This window comes from Eschrichtius robustus, chromosome 3, assembly GCF_028021215.1.
Source record: "Eschrichtius robustus isolate mEscRob2 chromosome 3, mEscRob2.pri, whole genome shotgun sequence".
Classification (NCBI taxonomy): domain Eukaryota; kingdom Metazoa; phylum Chordata; class Mammalia; order Artiodactyla; family Eschrichtiidae; genus Eschrichtius; species Eschrichtius robustus.
This window is the reverse complement of record NC_090826.1, coordinates 150,576,113-150,596,537: the sequence shown is the minus strand read 5'-3', so window position 1 is coordinate 150,596,537 and position 20,425 is coordinate 150,576,113. Positions and strand designations below refer to the sequence as shown.

General features: G+C 40.9%; 1 protein-coding gene and 1 non-coding gene across 8 annotated transcripts in view; one reads left to right on the top strand and one right to left on the bottom strand.

The window, feature by feature from the left end:
- Positions 1-20,425, top strand: part of HHAT (hedgehog acyltransferase) — a 353,787-nt gene that overhangs the window by 30,935 nt on the left and 302,427 nt on the right. The window lies entirely within an intron of this gene.
- LOC137763246 (U5 spliceosomal RNA) lies at positions 6,129-6,245 on the bottom strand. The gene has a single exon (XR_011073790.1). It is a non-coding gene; the product is annotated as a U5 spliceosomal RNA (small nuclear RNA).

The window sequence follows — 20,425 nt, the reverse complement described above, 5'->3', positions numbered from 1 at the left end:
CATTTCCTACCTTTGCTCATCCTGTTTCCTCCTCTGGATTGTGCTTCACCTCTTCCCTATCTGGTCCTCACTCACACTTCACATCTGAGCCCAGCTGTCTCCTGTCACGGAAGCATTGCCTGGACCTTTAATTTGGGCTTAATGCTCGTAGTTCCTGACACTTCTCTGCTTCTCTTTTTATCTCCTTCCACAAATACAGCTTTTAACGAATGTGTTTCTGAGCCCAAGTCCATGTGGAGTGCTAGGGACATAGTAGTGAACCAGACAGACAAACTTCCTGTCCCAGTGTCTCCTAGTGGGGACAGACCAACAGTAAGTAAATGGATAAACGTAACAGCCACAGACTGAGCTAAATGATATGAAGGAGATGAACAGGGTGATGTGTAGTCATGCTTTGGATTGAATCTTGTACCCTATTATGATAAATATATTTGTACAGTGTTATCTTGTAGTATCCATCCTCCACCAGACTGTGAATCTCACAGGAGCAGGGCTGGGATTTAATGAGTCCTGTACCTTCAGTGCCTGGGACAGAGTAGGTGAGTATTTTGCTGAATTTAACTGCAGGAAAGAGTGAGTAACACCGTGCCAGGTGGCAACATTGGCGTAAAATGCATCAGTCCTAGGTTCACCTGGATTGGCATGTACGTGAATGCCGAGTGGGACAGTGTTGACAGTCAGAGCAGGGAGAGACCACCGTGGGCACAAGCAATCCCACACTGCTTCTGGGGGCAGACCTTCAGCTGAGCTCCACAGAATGGGTGGGATTTGGCGAGGTCATTGGTAGAGAAGATGCTCTTCCAGAGGGGCTCAGTGTGGTTGGAAAGGGGACGAACGTATCAGGGTGATGGTGACTCAAGGGGAAGCTTCCCTTAGGACAGTGAAAGGGTGCTGGGCCTGACCACGGTCCTCCGGTTGCCGATGATGGTAAGGAAGATTAGAGCCCAAATCAGGAATACCTTTGGGTCTTATCATTCCTTTGGTGTAAAGCTGCTTGTTTCTGCCGAGACGCCAGTTGTGGTGCGGGAGATTGCATAGGTGTAGCTCTCAAGGAGTGTTCAGGTTATATATGCTGTGACGTTTGCATCCTGTTTTGTGTTGTCTCTTTTTCCAGGCTTGAAAGTGCCTCCCCGCGTGGGCTCCAGTGGCCTCTTGGAGCAGTCCTGCGCTGGGAACCTGTGTGTGGCCAGGGACGGGTCGAGCCTGATGCCTTTGCAGTTCTGGCCATCTGTCTCGGTGTTTGGTGGTTCCCTTTTCTCTTGCCTAGTGTTCTTGCTAGATGTCCCAAGAATATGAAGGAAACTTTTTAGTGGCCATGTTCCTTGCTTGATATTTCTAGATAGTAGGTTCTGAATCAAACTGACATGAATGAAGCTCCATGTTGGGTTGTATTATCATGAATTTGTTTTCCTTTTATTTTTATTTCTGATTCAAGATAGTTGTTATAATGGAAAGAGCACAGGTGTGGAGTTGGATGGACTTGGGTTCAAAATGCAGTTTGCTCCATTTTGGAAAATCATTCACCTCATTTGAGCCTTAGTTTTATTTTTTGGCATATGGGAACGGGAGGTCTCATTGTGGAGAAAGAGATGATGATAAAACACCCAGCATGTATGTGGTTGGTACAGAATGGATCCTCAGTCCATGCTACTGTGGTCATTATTTTGTCCTTCCATGGATGAAGACGTCCTTGCTTTAGAGCTAAGATTTGTTGATTCCCCCTGTCTGGCAAGGAGATAACATTTAAATCTAGAAGGGGATGGATTGCTGCTGAAAGGAGCTCTCAAAAGCCTAATGCATTATGAAGAATTTTACATGTAATCAATTACTCATTTCTTTCCTGAGGACACCTCTTCCTGTGACAGTTCTGAAATTGGGGCCCACCTGTAAATGAGACGTTCTTTCAGAAGTAGAATCAGAGAGGAATTTTCATTGCCTGCCAAGAAACTCAGAAAGAGAAGATCAGATCAGAGAAGGGAAGCTTGATCACTTATGTCTTTGAATGTTCAGAGAGAAGAGGTCGTTTCTAAAGTAAAGATACAATTTTTAGCTACTCAGATTTTACCTATAAAGATTTTGATATTCAACTTATTTATGAGGACTCTTTGAGGAGCCTTGGGATTTCCCTGCCTTGCCCGCCTCTCCCGATCTCCCCCACTCAAGGTTTGTGCATCCCTGGAGTTAACGTCCTGGAATGTATATCTCATAGTGTCCCTCAAAACCCATGCATGGCTCCCCATTTCTTACAGTGTAAAGTCCAGACTCGGAGGCTGACATTCAGCCCCATTTGTCCACTGGCCCTACCTTGTTTTAGCAGCCTCAGCTGCATGTAGTAACCATGTGCTACTACATAACAGGATCGTCTGCCATTCCCCAAGGATGCCTTGAGGTTTCCTCCCCGTGATCCTCATGCGCACTGGGCACACTTCCCTGCGGCTCAAGGAACAGCCCACGTGGAACCTTTCCTGATGCCTCTCCCCCGGCTCCTCCCCCTGTTGGCATTGATTTCTCCCTCCTATGAGCTCCATTCCCAGGACTCCCCCCCAAGCCTGTGTTATAGAGCAGTTAACCTGTTCTGGATGTAAGAGGATCTTTCATCCCTGCCTCACTGGAGCAGGCATTCAGTAGTGGCGGTTGGATTAAGGTGGACATGGCTGTCTGGTTGGGCACTTATTGTGAAGGATCACTGGCCCCTTGGCAAGGTTTGCTTTGTTTCACGTGTCTAAACTCTGGCAGGTTTAGAGAGTGTAGGCCTTACCTCATTTTCATTAAGCCGTAGCTCCTCGAAGATGATTCCGGTGTTCCGGTCGTGTCTGCCTTCCTCCATCTGATGGGAACAGGTGAATGTGTGGTTTGGCTGTTTGTGTGAATTTTCAGCCCGTCCTTATTAACAGAGGATTGGATTTGATGCAGCTTTGCCCCTTCACACAGGGGCTGCTCAGCAGACGTAGATTCTTGTGTCCTGGGCCAGCCCCTCCAGGCAGAGAGGGTGTGGGCTGAGGAGTCTCCAGATGGTCGGGGCAAGAAGCCCACAGACTAGTAATGGAGGGAAGGTTCCTGAGCACACGTTGGGCTTGATTCCCTCTCGTCAACACGAAGAACTCCTGCTCTTAACCCGCCAGTACGCTGTCTCTTGTCTAGTCTCATCCCTGCTGGATGTCCTTCCTGATGTGTCGGAGATTTGCAACTAGGCGGGGGGAAAAGTGAGGCGGTAGTGATTTCCTGGGGAGCACAGGAAAGGGAAGCTCTCTGCCTTATGTGAAAATAGGGTCTGTAATGCAGATGGATAAGCATCAAATTTGATTATTAGCTCAGCCACTAAGGCCCCTGCTTGGCCCTCCTCTCTCTTTTATATCAGTCTCATGCAAAATATTGTTTTTTAAAAAAAAAACTAATTAATGATTGATTGATTTTTGTCTGCGTTGGGTCTTTGTTGCTGCACGCGGGCTTTCTCTAGTTGCGGCGAGCGGGCGCTACTCTTCGTTGCGGTGCACGGGCTTCTCATTACGGTGGCTTCTCTTGGTGCAGAGTACGGGCTCTAGTCGCGCAGGATTCAGTAGTTGTGGCGCACGGGCTTAGTTGCTCCGCGGCATGTGGGACCTTCCTGGACCAGGGATCGAACCTGTGTCCCATGCATTGGCAGGCGGATTCTTAACCACTGTGCCACCAGGGAAGTCCCCCCAAATATTGTTTATTTTGTTGTAAAGGTTCTTGAAGGAGCCAGGAGAAGATAAGGTGAAGTTAGAACCCAGGGTTTAGCCCTGCAGGACTAAAAAATCAGGTGTGTGTATGTGTGCATGCGCACGTATGGAGGGAGAGAAGAGAGAAAAAGAAACAGATTGAGAGAGAGAGAGATTCCCCATGAATACCTAGTAAAACCTTGAGGTGATGTTATAGGTTTGGAGTGGTGAGACATTTCTCAGCCACAAGCCAGTCAGTTTACAAGTAATTGTTTGCTAATCAACTGCTTTTCTATAGGTGCTGTGGGTTAAGGGAAGTAAGAAGCATAGTTTCTCTCCTCAAGAAGCTAATACTCCACCTGAGAATGCCAGGCTGCCATGTGGCTTTAGCAGGGATGATGCTCTAATTATTTAACGAAGGGCAGCAGCGTCAGTCAAGCTGAAGAGGTAGCAGGTGTACACAGCCAGGACAACTGACCCTGTTTGTGTGTCCTGCCTGAAAATCGGCATTACATTTAACAGAGTGTTTCCACTTTTATGAGTGTCCCTGGTTGGTATAGCCAAAAATTGCCAGGTGAGTTTCCAACCTTGGAATGACCAGGGAAGGCTCCCCAGAGGAGGTGGATCTGAGCTGAGCCTTGAACAGAAGGATAGCGTTTTGAACTGACCCGAGTCTGTCTGATGGTTGAACAAAAATCACATTCTTTGGTTTTACTCTTATTAGCTTCTGGTAGTTGGAGGTGGGTAGGAGTTAAATATCTTCCTTTCCTGTAACCTCACTACCAAGTGGTACGTCATAGGGAAAGAGTTCAAATCTGAATTCTGCCACGTGTGCAAACACTTATTATTTATTTCTTCAGTGGCAGGTACAGAATCTGCCACTGAACCTGTTCTCTGTCTCTAGGTTCTCCAACGAGCACCCTGCAGGAAGGATTCATCTGAGGCTGAGGCAGTTCTACTCTGTGGGCTGGAGCAGACACCCTGCTAGTCTGACAGGGGGAACGGAACCTTATGAAGTAAAGGGACACAGAAGCACAGGGGTGCTAGAAGGAGGGCTGTTTTCTCTGAAGCTCTGGGTGCCTGCTCCAGGGATTCGGATGCCTCACCCTTACGAGGTTATTGGAGGCTGAGAAGGTTTCTAACCCACTGCCTATGTTGAACAACACTTCTTTCATTTGTAAATTACTTATTTCTAACATTCTTAATGCTAATAAATTCTCAGGTGCAGCTTTCAATACCAATATTGAAATCATTTGAATTGTAGCCATGTCTGGAACTGGATTTCTGACTGGGACCCTTCAGATGCTAACTCATTCCTTCTGGAATGTGGACTCTGCATTTGGGCACTTTTATTGTCAAGAACAGTCCCTCGGGGTAGAGGGGGTTGTTTACACAACACCTCCTATGTAAGTGCTCCAACAGATAGGATTCTGAGAGTAGAAGGAGTAGAGTTCAGCAGTGGCTTAGAGCTGAAATTTGGGGAGAGACATGGGGGAGTGGGGAGGAGGGGAAACACTTCCTTTTCCCAGTACATTCCCTAAAAGTGGTGCCTGTCACCATTCTTTAAAAGGTTATTACCTTTTAAAATCATGACATGACAGTTGATAAGTCTCTGTTAAAAAGAAATTAGAAGCAGCTGCAGGATAAGAGTAAGATCATGGGCCCGTGGGAGATGTGAAGGGCGGTGTCTTTGTGTGGGGAACTGACTGGAGCCGCTTTCAGGATCACAGTATCTGCTGAAAAGTTCAAATTGGTGAGGGTTCGTCCATTATAATTTTGCTTCTGGGTTGTATGAAGGCAGTTCTCCAGCTAAATTTGATCACACATGTAGACATTTATTAGGCAAGCAGTAGAAACCAGTTCATACCAGCCTGTTTGCTGGGCTGGATGAAGTTTCAGGAGGCTCTTTGTCATTTAGGAGCTGGTACCACTACCATGCATTGAAGGTTCCTTTCATGGCTATGACATCATGCACTGGGGATTCTGGACAACCTGGCGTCAGACCACCAGATACTTTCCAACTTGTAGCTGAATACAGGACCTTTGAGTGGGGCTTCAGGGTCATCACTTAGGATATATGTTTTCAACATTTTAGATTCTTCATTATGTAAGAGAGGGAAGGGGAACAGATCAGTTGTTTTAGCCAATGTTTCTGGCAAGTCAAGACTTCATCAGTGGAAATTCATTTCACATAAATTTATGACATTTTACTAGAACAGTTAAGGTAGAAAACCAATAAAACCTGTCTATAAGTTTCTTATTTATAATACTAAACTGTGTAGGTTTACCAGAACAGTTCAGGTAGAAAAACAAATAAAACCTTAGCCTATAAGCTTCTTACTTATAATACTAAACTTCATAGGTTAAGAGGAATAACGGCATGTTAAAAATGGCAGGAAGATGGGTTATTTCAGAAAAATCATGTCTTTTATTACAACATCAGACATCAGCTCTGCCAAAGCAAGGCCTCAAAAAATTTGTTGAACACTCAGACTTAGTTCTCTTCATGGAAATCTTTAGTAAAAAGGCAAAAGATTTAGTCTATTTGAAGAGAAACCAGAGTGTAAGACTGGCTTACTAAGCTCATTTCTCCAGTAACCGCAGCTCCTACTGCACTGATGGTGGCTCTTTGTCCCCAAGGGCACTTCCTGCTTAAAGTTTGTACAAGGAATTTTGTAAGCAAACTTCTCATAGTTAGAAATGTTGAGTTGAAAGGAGTATTCTTTTAAACTTGAAAGGATTGTACTCTATGCAGGGTACTGTGGGTATGCAAATGAGAAGTCTGACTCATCAACTTTGAGATTCTGCCAATACCATAATATTCCTAGCATGCCTCAGGAACCACCATTAGGGGGCGAAGCAGATGTCTACGTGGCTGGGCTTTAAACCCCATCCTGGTTCAACCACGGAAACTGCAGTTTTTGTATGTGGTATATTGGGACTTTGAGTGTGGTTTTATTCCTTTCCTTTCCCTAACCACCAGCACAGTTAAAATACAGAACCCGAAAGAACTCCCTTGCTGCCTCTTTCTAGTCACACCCATCCTGCTCTCGCCATCCCTAACCCATGGAAGCCAGTTTTGTTTTTCCATCTCATGATTTTGTCATTTGAGAATGTTATATAAATGGAGTCATACAGTATTATAACCTTTTGAGACTGGCTCCCTCCCCCGCCCCCAGCTTAATGCCCTTGAGATTCATACAAGTTGTGTGTATCAGTAATTTATTCCTTTTCTTTGCAGGGTATTAGTTAATGATATGGATGGACCGCAGTTTGTTTAACCACTTGGCCCGTGAAGGACATTTCGGTTGTTTCCAGTTTTTGGCTATTATAACTAAATCTGATGTGAATATTTGTGTACAGGTTTTCATGTGAACTTGTTTTATTTTCTCAGGGATAAATACCCAGGTGTTTGATTGCTGGATTGTATGATAAGTACATGTTTGGTTTTATGAAAAACTGTATGAATTGTTTTCCAAAATGGCTCTACCATTTTACATTCCCACCAAAAAAATGTATGAGATACTCAGTTTCTCTGCATACTTGCTAGCATCTGGCCTTATTAACATTTTAAATTTCAGCTATTCTGATAGGTGGGTAGTGATATCTCATCATGGTTTTAATTTGCATTTCCCTAATAGTTAAAGATGTTGAACATATTTTCATGTGCTTATTTCTCATGTCTATATACTCTTTGGTGAAATTCTGTTCATATCTTTTGCCCATTTTTACTTGGATTGTTTGGTTTATTTTTACTGTTGAGTTCAGAGAGTTCTCTGTATAGTCTAGATACTAGTTCTTTGTCAGGTAGGTGGTTTGCAAATATTATTTCTCAGGCAGTAGCTTGACTTTTCATCCTCTTGGTAGGGTCTTTCACAGAAATTCAGTTTATTAATTTTTTCTTCTCTTAAGAACTGTGCTTTTGGTGTCATGTCTAAGTACTCTTGGCCTAGTTTTATGACCCAAAGATTTTCTCTTTTTTTTTTTTTTTCCCCACAAAGTTTCCTAGTTTTGTATTTTACCTTTAAGTCTATGATCCCTTTTGGGTTAATTTTTGTGTTAATTTAGGTAGAGATTTATTATTATTATTTTTTTGCTTATGGATGTCCAATTGCTACAGCACCTTTTGTTGAAAAGGCTGTCTTCCTCTATTGAATTGTTTCTCACCTTTGTCATGAATCAATTGGCCAAACTTGTGTGGCTCTATTTCTGGGTTTTCATTTCTGTTCCATTGATATATGTATCTGTCTTTACACTAATGCCACATTTTCTTGATTACTGGTGAGTCTTAAAATCAAGTAATGTAATCTAACTTTATTCTTTTTTTTCAAAACTGTTTTAGCTCATTTAGTTCCTTTGCCTTTCCAAATATGCTTTAGAATAAGCTTTTCTATATCTACAAGACTTTTTGCTGGGATTTTGATAGAATTCTGTTAAATTTATAGATCAATTTGGAAAATTGATGTCTTCACTATGTTGAATTTTCCAATCCATGAACACAGTGTGTCTTTAGATTTATTCACATCTTTTTGGATTTATTTCATTAGTATTTTGTAGTTTTTAGGAGACAAATTCTATACATGTTTTGTTACATTTATGCCTAAGTATTTTATTTTTTGAGTGATTATAAATGGTTTTACATTTTAAATTTCAATTTCCACATGTTCATTGCTAGTATATAGAAGTACAGTTGGCTTTTATATGTTGATCTTATATCCTATGGCTTTTCTGAGCTCATTTATTCCTTATTGGAGGGTTTTTTTCCCTTTCTTTTTGGAGAGACTTGTTGAGTTTTTCTGTGTAAACAATCATGTCACCTGCAAATCGGGACATTTTCATGTCTTCCTTTTCAATCTATATGACTCTTATTTTCTTTTCTTATTGTGCTGGCTAGGATTTCTAGTATTATGTTGAATAAGAGTTATGAGAGTGTACATCCTTGTCTTTTTCCCAGTCTTAACCATTAAGATCAGTCTTTCACCATTAAGTATGATGTTTCTGTAGGTTTTTCTGTAGATGTTCTTTATCAATGAGAGGAAGTTTCCCTCTATTCCTAGTTTTCTGAGAATTTTTATGAATTAGTATTGAATTTTGTTAGATGTTTTTTCAGCATCAATTGATATGATGATGCGATTTTTCTTCTTTAATTAAGAAAATGTTAATATGTTGGATTACTTTGATTAATTTTTGAGTATTGAATCAGCCTTGCATCCCTGGGATAAACTCCACTTGGTCATGGTGTATAATTTTTTTTATATATGTAGCTGGACTACACTTGCTGATATTCTGCTGAGATTTTTCTTGTCTGTGTTCATGAGGGATATTAGGCTGTATTTCTCTCTTTCTCTCTGAGTACTGTCTATGTCTGATTTTTTATTTATTTATTTATTTATGGCTGTGTTGGGTCTTCGTTTCTGTGCGAGGGCTTTCTCTAGTTGCGGCAAGTGGGGGCCACTCTTCATCGCGGTGCACGGGCTTCTCACTATCGCGGCCTCTCTTGTTGCGGAGGACAGGCTCCAGACGCGCAGGCTCAGTAGTTGTGGCTCATGGGCCCAGTTGCTCCGCGTCATGTGCGATCTTCCCAGACCAGGGCTCGAACCCGTGTCCCCTGCATTGGCAGGCAGATTCTCAAGCACTGCGCCACCAGGGAAGCCCCTATGTCTGATTTTTGACTGATTATATATGGTCTTGTATTTTTAATTTCAGATTTCATGTGTTTATTACTAGACTTAGAAAATGAGTTGGGGAGTATCTCCCCACTTAAAGAGAGGTTCTTTAGGTGTCAGGTAGAATTCTTTAGTGAAACCACGTGGGACTGGAGATTTCTTTTTAGGGATTTTAAAACTATGAATTCAATTTGTTTGATGGTTAAAATGATATATATATATATATTTTTAATTTAATTTTATTTATTTTTTTATACAGCACGTTCTTGTTAGTCATCAATTTTATACACATCAGTGTATACATGTCAACCCCAATCGCCCAATTCATCACACCCCTACCCCCATGCCCCCTGCCACTTTTCCCCCTTGGTGTCCATACGTTTGTTCTCTACATCTGTGTCTCAATTTCTGCCCTGCAAACCAGTTCATCTGTACCATTTTTCTAGGTACCACATATATGCGGTAATATATGATATTTGTTTTCCTTTTTCTGACTTACTTCACTCTGTATGACAGTCTCTAGATCCGTCCATGTCTCAACAAATGACTCAATTTCGTTCCTTTTTATGGCTGAGTAATATTCCATTGTATATATGTACCACATCTTCTTCATCCATTCGTCTGTCGATGGGCATTTAGGTTGCTTCCATGACCTGGCTATTGTAAATAGTGCTGCAATGAACATTAGGGTGCATGTGTCTTTTTGAATTATGGTTTTCTCTGGGTATATGCCCAGTAGTGGGATTGCTGGGTCATATGGTAATTCTATTTTTAGTTTTTTAAGGAACCTCCATATTGTTCTCCATAGTGGCTGTATCAATTTACATTCCCACCAACAGTGCAAGAGGGTTCCCTTTTCTCCACACCCTCTCCAGCATTTGTTGTTTGTAAATTTTCTGATGATGCCCATTCTAACTGGTGTGAGGTGATAGCTCATTGTAGTTTTGATTTGCATTTCTCTAATAATTAGTGATGTTGAGCAGCTTTTCATGTGCTTCGTGGCCATCTGTATGTCTTCTTTGGAGAAGTGTCTATTTAGGTCTTCTGCCCATTTTTGGATTGGGTTGTTTGTTTTTTTAATATTGAGCTGCATGAGCTGTTTGTATATTTTGGAGATTAATCCTTTGTCCATTGATTCGTTTGCAAATATTTTCTCCCATTCTGAGGGTTGTCTTTTCGTCTTGTTTATGGTTTCCTTTGCTGTGCAAAAGCTTTGAAGTTTCATTAGGTCCCATTTGTTTATTTTTGTTTTTATTTCCATTACTCTAGGAGGTGGATCAAAGAAGATCTTGCTGTGATTTATGTCAAAGAGGGTTCTGCCTTTGTTTTCTTCTAAGAGTTTTATAGTGTCCAGTCTTACATTTAGGTCTCGAATCCATTTTGAGTTTATTTTTGTGTATGGTGTTAGGGAGTGTTCTAATTTCATTCTTTTACATGTAGCTGTCCAGTTTTCCCAGCACCGCTTACTGAAGAGACTGTCTTTTCTCCATTGTATATCCTTGCCTCCTTTCTCATAGATTAGTTGACCATAGGTGCGTGGGTTTATCTCTGGGCTTTCTATCTTGTTCCATTGATCTATGTTTCTATTTTTGTGCCAGTACCATATTGTCTTGATTACTGTAGCTTTGTAGTATAGTCTGAAGTCAGGGAGTCTGATTCCTCCAGCTCCGTTTTTTCCCATCAAGACTGCTTTGGCTATTCGGGGTCTTTTGTGTCTCCATACAAATTTTAAGATTTTTTGTTCTAGTTCCGTAAAAAATGCCATTGGAAATTTGATAGGGATTGCATTGAATCTGTAGATTGCCTTGGGTAGTATAGTCATTTTCACAATATTGATTCTTGCAATCCTACAACATGGTATATCTCTCCATCTGTTTGTATCATCTTTAATTTCTTTCATCAGTGTCTTGTAGTTCTCTGCATACAGGTCTTTTGTCTCCCTAGGTAGGTTTATTCCTAGGTATTTTATTCTTTTTGTTGCAATGGCAAATGGGAGTGTTTCCTTAATTTCTCTTTGAGATTTTTCATCATTAGTGTATAGGAATGCAAGAGATTTCTGTGCATTAATTTTGTATCTTGCAACTTTACCAAATTCATGGATTAGCTCTAGTAGTTTTCTGGTGGCATCTTTAGGATTCTCTGTGTATAGTATCATGTCATCCGCAAACAGTGACAGTTTTACTTCTTCTTTTCCAATTTGGATTCCTTTTATTTCTTTTTCTTCTCTGATTGCCATGGCTAGGACTTCCAAAACCATGTTGAATAATAGTGGTGAGAGTGGACATCCTTGTCTTGTTCCTGATCTTAGAGGAAATGCTTTCAGTTTCTCACCATTGAGAATGATGTTTGCTGTGGGTTTGTCGTATATGGCCTTTATTATGTTGAGGTAGGTTCCCTCTATGCCCACTTTCTGGAGAGTTTTTATCATAAATGGGTGTTGAATTTTGTCAAAAGCTTTCTCTGCATCTGTTGAGATGATCATGTGGTTTTTATTCTTCAGTTCGTTATTATGGTGTATCACATTGATTGATTTGTGTATACTGAAGAATCCTTGCATCCCCGGGATAAATCCCACTTGATCGTGGTGTATGATCCTTTTAATGTGTTGTTGGGTTCTGTTTGCTAGTATTTTGTTGAGGATTTTTGCATCTATATTCATGAGTGATATTGGTGTGTATTTTTGTTTTTTTGTAGTATCTTTGTCTGGTTTTGGTATCAGGGTGATGGTGGCCTCATAGAATGAGTTTGGGAGTGTTCCTTCCTCTGCAGTTTTTTGGAAGAGTTTGAGAAGGATGGGTGTTAGCTCTTCTCTAAATGTTTGATAGAATTCACTTTTGTTTGTTGGAAGATTTTTAATCACAGTTTCAATTTCATTACTTGTGATTGGTCTCTTCATATTTTCTATTTCTTCCTGGTTCAGTCTTGGAAGGTTATACCTTTCTAAGAATTTGTCCATTTCTTCCAGGTTGTCCATTTTATTGGCATAGAGTTGCTTATAGTAGTCTCTTAGGATGTTTTATATTTCTGCGGTGTCTGTTGTAACTTCTCTTGTTTCATTTCTAATTTTATTGATTTGAGTCCTATCACACTTTTTCTTGATGAGTCTGGCTAATGGTTTATCAATTTTGTTTACCTTCTCAAAAAATCAGCTTTTAGTTTTATTGATCTTTGTTCTTGTTTTCTTTGTTTCTATTTCATTTATTTCTGCTTTGATCTTTATGATTTCTTTCCTTCTGGTAACTTTGGGTTTTGTTTGTTCTTCTTTCTCTAGTTACTTTAGGTGTAAGGTTAGATTGTTTATTTGAGATGTTTGTTGTTTCCCGAGGTAGGCTTGTATGGCTGTTAACTTCCCTCTTAGAACTGCTTTTGCTGCATCCCGTAGGTTTTGGATCATCATGTTTTCATTGTCATTTGTCTCTAGGTATTTTTTGATTTCCTCTTTGATTTCTTCAGTGATCTCTTGGTTAGCTAGTAATGTATTGTTTAGCCTCCATGTGTTTGTGTTTTTTACGTTTATTTCCCTGTAATTCGTTTCTAATCTCATAGCATTGTGGTCAGAAAAGATGCTTGGTATGATTTCAGTTTTCTTAAATTTACTGAGGCTTGATTTGTGACCCAAGATGTGATCTATCCTGGAGGATGTTCTGTGCGCACTTGAGGAGAAAGTGTAATCTGCTGTTTCTGGATGGAAAGTCCTGTAAATATCAATTAAATCTCTCTGGTCTATTGTGTTATTTAAAGCTTCTGTTTCCTTATTTATTTTCATTTTGGATGATCTGTCCATTGGTGTAAGTGAGGTGTTAAAGTCCCCCACTATTATTGTGTTACTGGCAGTTTCCTCTTTTAGAGCTGTTAGCAGTTGCCTTATGTATTGAGGTCCTCCTATGTTGGGTGCATATATATTTATAATTGTTATATCTTCTTCTTGGATTGATCCCTTGATCATTATATAGTGTCCTTCCTCGTCTCTTGTCACATTCTTTATTTTAAAGTCTATTTTATCTGATATGAGTATTGCTACTCCAGCTTTCTTTTGATTTCCATTTGCATGGAATATCTTTTTCCATCCCCTCACTTTCCATCTGTATGTGTCCTTAGGTCTGACGTGGGTGCCTTGTAGACAACATATATATGGGTCTAGTTTTTGTATCTATTCGGCAAGCCTGTGTCTTTTGGTTGGAGCATTTAATCCATTCACGTTTAAGGTAATTATCGATATGTATGTTCCTATGACCATTTTCTTTATTGTTTTGGGTTTGTTGCTGTAGGTCCTTTTCTTCTTTTGTGTTTCCCACTTAGAGAAGTTTCTTTAGCATTTGTTGTAGAGCTGGTTTGGTGGTGCTGAATTCTCTTAGCTTTTGCTTGTCTGTAAAGCTTTTGATTTCTCCATCGAATCTGAATGAGATCCTTGCCAGGTTGAGTAATCTTGGTTGTAGGTTCTTCCCTTTCATCACTTTAAGTATATCCTGCCACTCCCTTTTGGCTTGTAGAGTTCCTGCTGAGAAATCAGCTGTTAACCTTATGGGAGTTCCCTTGTATGTTATTTGTCGTTTTTCCTTTGCTGCTTTCAATAATTTTTCTTTGTCTTTAATTTTTGCCAATTTGATTACCATGTGTCTCGGCATGTTTCTCCTTGGGTTTATCCTGTATGGGACTCTCTGAGCCTCCTGCACTTGGGTGGCTATTTCCTTACCCATGTTAGGGAAGTTTTCGACTATAATCTCTTCAAATATTTTCTCGGGTCCTTTCTCTCTCTCTTCTCCTTCTTGGACCCCTATAATTGGAATGTTGTTGCGTTTAATGTTGTCCCAGAGGTCTCTTAGGCTGTCTTCATTTCTTTTCATTCTTTTTTCTTTAGTCTGTTCCGCAGCCATGAATTCCACCATTCTGTCTTCCAGGTCACGTATCTGTTCTTCTGCCTCAGTTATTCTGCTATTGATTCCTTCTAGTGTAGTTTTCATTTCAGTTATTGTATTGTGCATCTCTGTTTGTTTGTTCTTTAATTCTTCTAGGTCTTTGTTAAACATTTCTTGCCTCTTCTCAATCTTCTCCTCCATTCTTTTTCCGAGGTCCTGGATCATCTTCACTATCATTATTCTGAATTCTTTTTCTGGAAGGTGCCTATCTCCACTTCATTTAGTTGTTTTTCTGGGGTTTTATCTTGTTCCTTCATTTGGTACATAGCCCTCTGCCTTTTCATCTTGTCTCTGTTTCTGTGAATGTGGTTTTTGTTCCACAGGCTGCAGGATTGTAGTTCTTCTTGCTTCTGCTGTCTGCCTTCTGGTGGATGAGGCTATCTAAGAGGCTTGTGTAAGTTTCCTGTTGGGAGGGACTGGTGGTGCAGTAGAGCTGGCTGTTGCTCTGGTGGGCAGAGCTCAGTAAAACTTTAATCTGCTTGTCTGCTGATGGGTGAGGCTGGGTTCCCTCCCTGTTGGTTGTTTGGCCTGAGGCAACCCAACACTGGAGCTTACCTGGGCTCTTTGGTGGGGCTAATGGCGGACTCTGGGAGGTCTCACGCCAAGGAGTACTTCCCAGAACTTCTGATGCCAGTGTCCTTGTCCCCACGGTGAGCCACAGCCTTCCCGCGCTTCTGCAGGAGACCCTCCAACACTAGCAGGCAGGTCTGGTTCAGGCTCCGCTGGGGTCACTGCTCCTTCCCCTGTGTCCCGATGTGCACACTACTTTGTGTGTGCCCTCCTAGAGTGGAGTCTCTGTTTCCCTCAGTCCTGTCGAAGTCCTGCAATCAAATCCCACTAGCCTTTAAAGTCTGATTGTCTAGCAATTCCTCCTACCGTTGCTGGACCCCCAGGTTGGGAAGCGTGACTTGGGGCTCAGATCCTTCACTCCAGTGGGTGGACTTCTGTGGTATAAGTGTTCTGCAGTCTGTGAGTCACCCACCCAGCAGTTATGGGATTTGATTTTACTGTGATTGCGTCCCTCCTACCGTCTCATTGTGGCTTCTCCTTTGTCTTTGGATGTGGGGTATCTTTTTTGGTGAGTTCCAGTGTTTTCCTATCGATGATTGTCCAGCAGGTAGTTGTGATTCTTGTGCTCTCACAAGAGGGAGTGAGAGCACGTCCTTCTACTCCAGCATCTTGGTTCAGGGCCTGCCCTGTGATTTGTCTGAGAGGGGCTGAGAAGCTTAGGGGAGGCCAAAATGATATATTTTTATTGGGTGAATTTTGGTAGCTTGTGCTTTTTGAGGAATTACGCCATTTAATCTGAGTTGTCAAATTTATGTATATAGAGTTTTTCTTAGTATGCCTTATTATCCTCATAATGTCTGTGGACTTTGTAGTGATATCCCCCTTTTTATTCCTGATTTTGGTAATTTGGGTCATCTTGTTCTTTATTTTTTGCTTGTTTTCTGGAAATTTGTGAGCGTATTGATTTTTACAGAGAACCAGCTTTTTGTTTCATGAGTTTTCTCTATTTTTCTGTTTTTGATTTCATTGATTTCTGCTCTGTATGTCTTTCTTCTTGCTTGCTCTGTGTTCGTTTTGCTCCTCATTTTCTAGTTTCTTGTGGTGGTAGCTTAGAGTTTTGAGATTTTTACTCTAATGTAACTGTTAAGTGTTTTGTATTTTCTTCAGCATTGCTTTAGGTATACATTTTGATAAATTGTCTTTTCATTTTTTAAAAAATGAATTAATTTTTGGCTGCGTTGGGTCTTCGTTGCTGCGTGGGGGCTTTCTCTAGTTGTGGCGAGCGGGGTCTACTTTTTGTTGTGGTGCGCGGGCCTCTCATTGCGGTGGCTTCTCTTTGTTGCAGAGCACGGGCTCTAGGTGTGAGGCCTTCAGTAGTTGTGGCATGCAGGCTCAGTAGTTGCTCCACGGCATGTGGGATCTTCCCGGACTAAGGCTCGAACCTGTGTCCCCTGCATTGGCAGGTGGATTCTTAACAACTGCGCCATCTGGGAAGTCCCTGTCCTTTCATTTTTATTCAGTTATATTTATTTTTTTATTTCCCTCAAGACTTCCTCTTTGACTCGTGTTATTTAGAAAAGTGTTTGGAGATTTTCCTATTATCTTTCTGATACTGATTTCTAGTTTGATTCCATTGTTGTCAGAGAATACACTCTGTATCATGAAATTCTTTTAAATTTGTTGGGATTTGTTTTATGGCCCAGGATATAGTCTATCTTAATGAATGTTCCATGGGTACTTGAAAAGGATGCGTATTCTGATGTTGTTGAATGGCATGTTCTACAAATGTTGATTAGATCCTGCTGGTTGGTAGTGGTAAGTTTTTTTGTATCCTTAATGATTTTCTGTCTGGTAGTTTTATCAGTTGCTGAGATAGAGGTGTTAAAGCCTCCAACTATAGTTGTGGATTTGTCTATTTTTATCTGTTCTATCAGTTTTTGCTTCATATGTTTTACAGCTCTGTTGTTTGGTGCATACACATTTAGGATTGTTATGTCTTCTTGATGGATTGACTGTTTTATCATAACTTTATGATCGTTTCTGATGCTGGCGATTTTCTTTCACTGAAATCTACTTTATCTGATATTAATATAGTCACTACTGCTTTCTTTTGATTAAGATTTGTAGGCCATATCCTTTCCTAACCTTTTATTTTCAACCTACCTATATCGTTATTTTGAAGTGAATTTCTTGTAGACGACATAGAGTTGGATTGCTTCTTAAAAGTCCATTCTGCCAATCTCTGTCTTTTAATTGGTATATTTAATTTGATTGGGTTCAGATTCTTGAATCTTCAGGTTTATTCCTTTTGCAAATTTGGGACATTTTTAGTTTTTATTTCTTTGCATATTTTTTCATCCCCACATTTTTCTCCTTTCTTTCTAGGATTCCAATGACACAAATGTTAGACCTTTTATAACCGTGTTACAGGTCCCTGAGGCTCTGTTTATTTTTTTCAGCCTATTTTTTTTCTCTGTTATTCAGACTGTGTAATATTTGTTGACATATCTTTAGGCTCAGTGATTCTTTCCTCTGTCATCTACCTCTGCTATTAAGTCCATCCAATGAGTTATTTTATTTTATTTATTCCTCAAGTCCTGAGGTCCCTAGCCTTCTTCTTTCCATCTTTCAGAATCTTCTTATGTTTGTTTTACAATTACATCCAGGGCTTTTAGCTGTTCTTAGTGGGAGGGTTAGGGAGAAATGTGTGCACTGTATCTTGACTGGAACTAGAAGTCTCTGTGTTGAAGTATTTAAAATAAGTTCAGACATGATAAAAAAAAGATAAGTCATTTTAATAACAAATAAGTTTCTGCAGAGAGATCGTTGAGGCAATGCACTGTGGGGGAATGGTTGGTGGAGATGTGCCCGGAAGATGTGGTGAGCCTTGGATCTTGTTCTTGTTTGTCTCCATTCCTGGCCTTGGAGGTATCTCAGCTACTGTGATGGCTGACAAGTCTAAGGGATGCTTTGGGAGGGAAAGGTATGGAAAACCTCCCTTCTCCTGTGTGTTTCTCCTTTACTCTCATACTACTACCACACTTACAGTACTTCTGACACCAGCTGTGTGCACGGTTTCCCCACACCAAGCAGTGCTGCAAAACAGTTGGGTGTCCTACAGTTTAACTCAATTCTGACACTACCTGGAGATAGCATCAGATCCCACAGGTTAAGGGCTCAACGCCACAAGACTGCTCCCCCTACCTCCCTTAAGATGCCAACTGCAAGTCCAGTTTGTTACCTGTGTTTCTGACCAACTGGTTTTAAATTGGAGCTTCCCACCACCCCTTCCTCGGGTTCAATTAATTTGCTAGAGCAGCTCACAGAACTCAGGAAAATAGTTAACTTACTGTTTACTGGTTTATTAAAAAAGGATATAATAAAGCATACAGATGATCATCCAAATGGAAGAAATGCATAGGGCAGGGTATGTGGGAAGGGGCATGGAGTTTTCATGCCCTCTCCAAGAGCATCACTCTCCCAGTACCTCTATGTGTTCACCAATCCGGAAGCTCTCTGAACCCTGCCCTTTTGGGATTTTTATGGAGGCTTCCTCATGTAGGCAGGATCGATTATTAACTTCATTTCTAGGCCTTCTCCCTTCTCTGGACAATGGGGAGTGGGGCTGAAAATTCCAAGCTTCTAATCCCGGCCTGGTCTTTCTGGTGACCAACCCGCATCCAGTAGCCCACTGAAAGTGACCTTATTAGAACAAAAGACACTGCTGTTACTCAGGAAATTCCAGGGGACTTAGAAGCTTTGTGTCAGGAACCAGGGTCAAAGACCAAATATTCAAACAAAAGGTGTTCCTAGTGCTCTTATCACAGGAAATTACAAGGTTTCAGAAGTTCTGTGCTAGGCACCGTGGGCAGTCAACAATATACATTTTCTATTATTTCACAGGGAGGTCTCTCTTTGAGAGCTTGGGCAGCCAGCTAATGGGCAAAGGGGACAGATTGAAAAGATACATGGGAGAATCCTTCCACATACTCTGATTGCTCACTTTCCTGGTCTTTCATGCAGTGTGTAAAATTCAAGGAGAGAAATGGTATGTGGGATTATGAAAAGCTCCCCTCCTCCCCCCTGGATGGATGGCAAAAATGTCCGTTTTTCCTTTCTCTCTCTTGTAGTATTCTTATCTTTCTTAATTGGCCTTCTGCCCTGGAGACCTTCAACATTTTGGGATTCCATCTGGAGTTGCAGTTTGCTAGTATTTGCCCACCACAGAGACGTTACATGTTAATGAGTTTTCTTGAATGTGTGAAGACTTCCTAAGAAGAAAGCAAATTCTCTGAGCGTGAGGGCCATTTTAGGGGCCATGGCTTCCAAAGGACTGGGGATCATTTTTTTTCCTCCATGTTACTGTGACTTAGTGTTTTTGGTGTTCTGGATGAGTGACACTAATGAGATGCATGATTCATTAGCATAGTTTGTAGCTGGGAAATCTTATGAGCTTGTATAACTTGCTGTCTAGCCATCCCATTCTATTCCTTTTTTTTTTTTTTTTGGTCATGACCCCTAACTTATTTAGCAGTTTTATTAATTGTTTATAGCTCATTTCTCCACATACCTTATAGAAAATATAGTTAGTGTTTTTCCAGTTTGAGAGATATAGAGACTATAATATAGTTTTTGTGCCTTTGATTTCATACCAGAATTTAATATTTCTTTAAAAAGGTTGATTCTTTGTTAGCTTTAGGAAGAAAGAAAGGGAGAAATATGGAACTGACAAAGTATGGAGAGAGAATCTATATATGTTTGATCACGTATATTGCACATATCTTGAATAATCCGGAGCAACTTCTAGAAAGCAGGGAGGTAGAGGTATAGCCCGAGGATGTTACTGAGTTTGGGTTGGCAATTGGGTTGAAGAGATTCAAAGAATCCACCCACATTAATTAGGTCCCCTTGATGAATTCAGTCATTTTGAGAGGTTTTCTCTTTCCTTCTTGTGCAGAACACCTCCCACCCCCATTATACCCTGGACCTATTTGCAAGGCTTAGATCCTGAGGGCCAGTTAAGAGACTGGATGGTACATGTTAAACAGTACTGTTGTTACCGAGTCCAAGCTTGCTCTGCTTGCCGCACGACAGGCCAATAAATCGGGAGACGAGGCGTTGAGGCAACGAATAGCGACTTTATTCGGAAAGTCAGCAGACTGAGAAGATGGCGGACTAGGGTCCCCAATAAAACCATCTTACAGGGTCTGGATGACAGTTTCTTTTATAGAACAGAGGGGGAGGAGGTGAGGAAGTACAGTAAAAAGGCCATTTATCTTGTAAAATAGGATGGGATGTTCTGCAGCCATTCACAGGTGGGCAGGGTCAGAATGTCTCTCTGTGAGCTGAACAAAAACCTTTTAGTTTAACAGGCAGAGGGGCAGGATTCCTTGTGGCAGGCCATTATGTATGCTTACAGCCATAGACAGTGATTATAATAACAAAAGCAGTGAAAAGCAAAGGTTAAAATAAAAGAAGCAGATCCAACATGGAGTCAGAATTGGCTCTTCCCTTTTGCACTGTTTGTGCTAGTCCTGTTGATGGTGTCCCCACCCTTGTGAGCATCTTCTTTACCTGGGCAGGATGGTAAAGACGTTTAAGCAGAGACTTGTTATTTACAGAAAAAAAAAAAGTTTTGTTAGTGAAAATATTT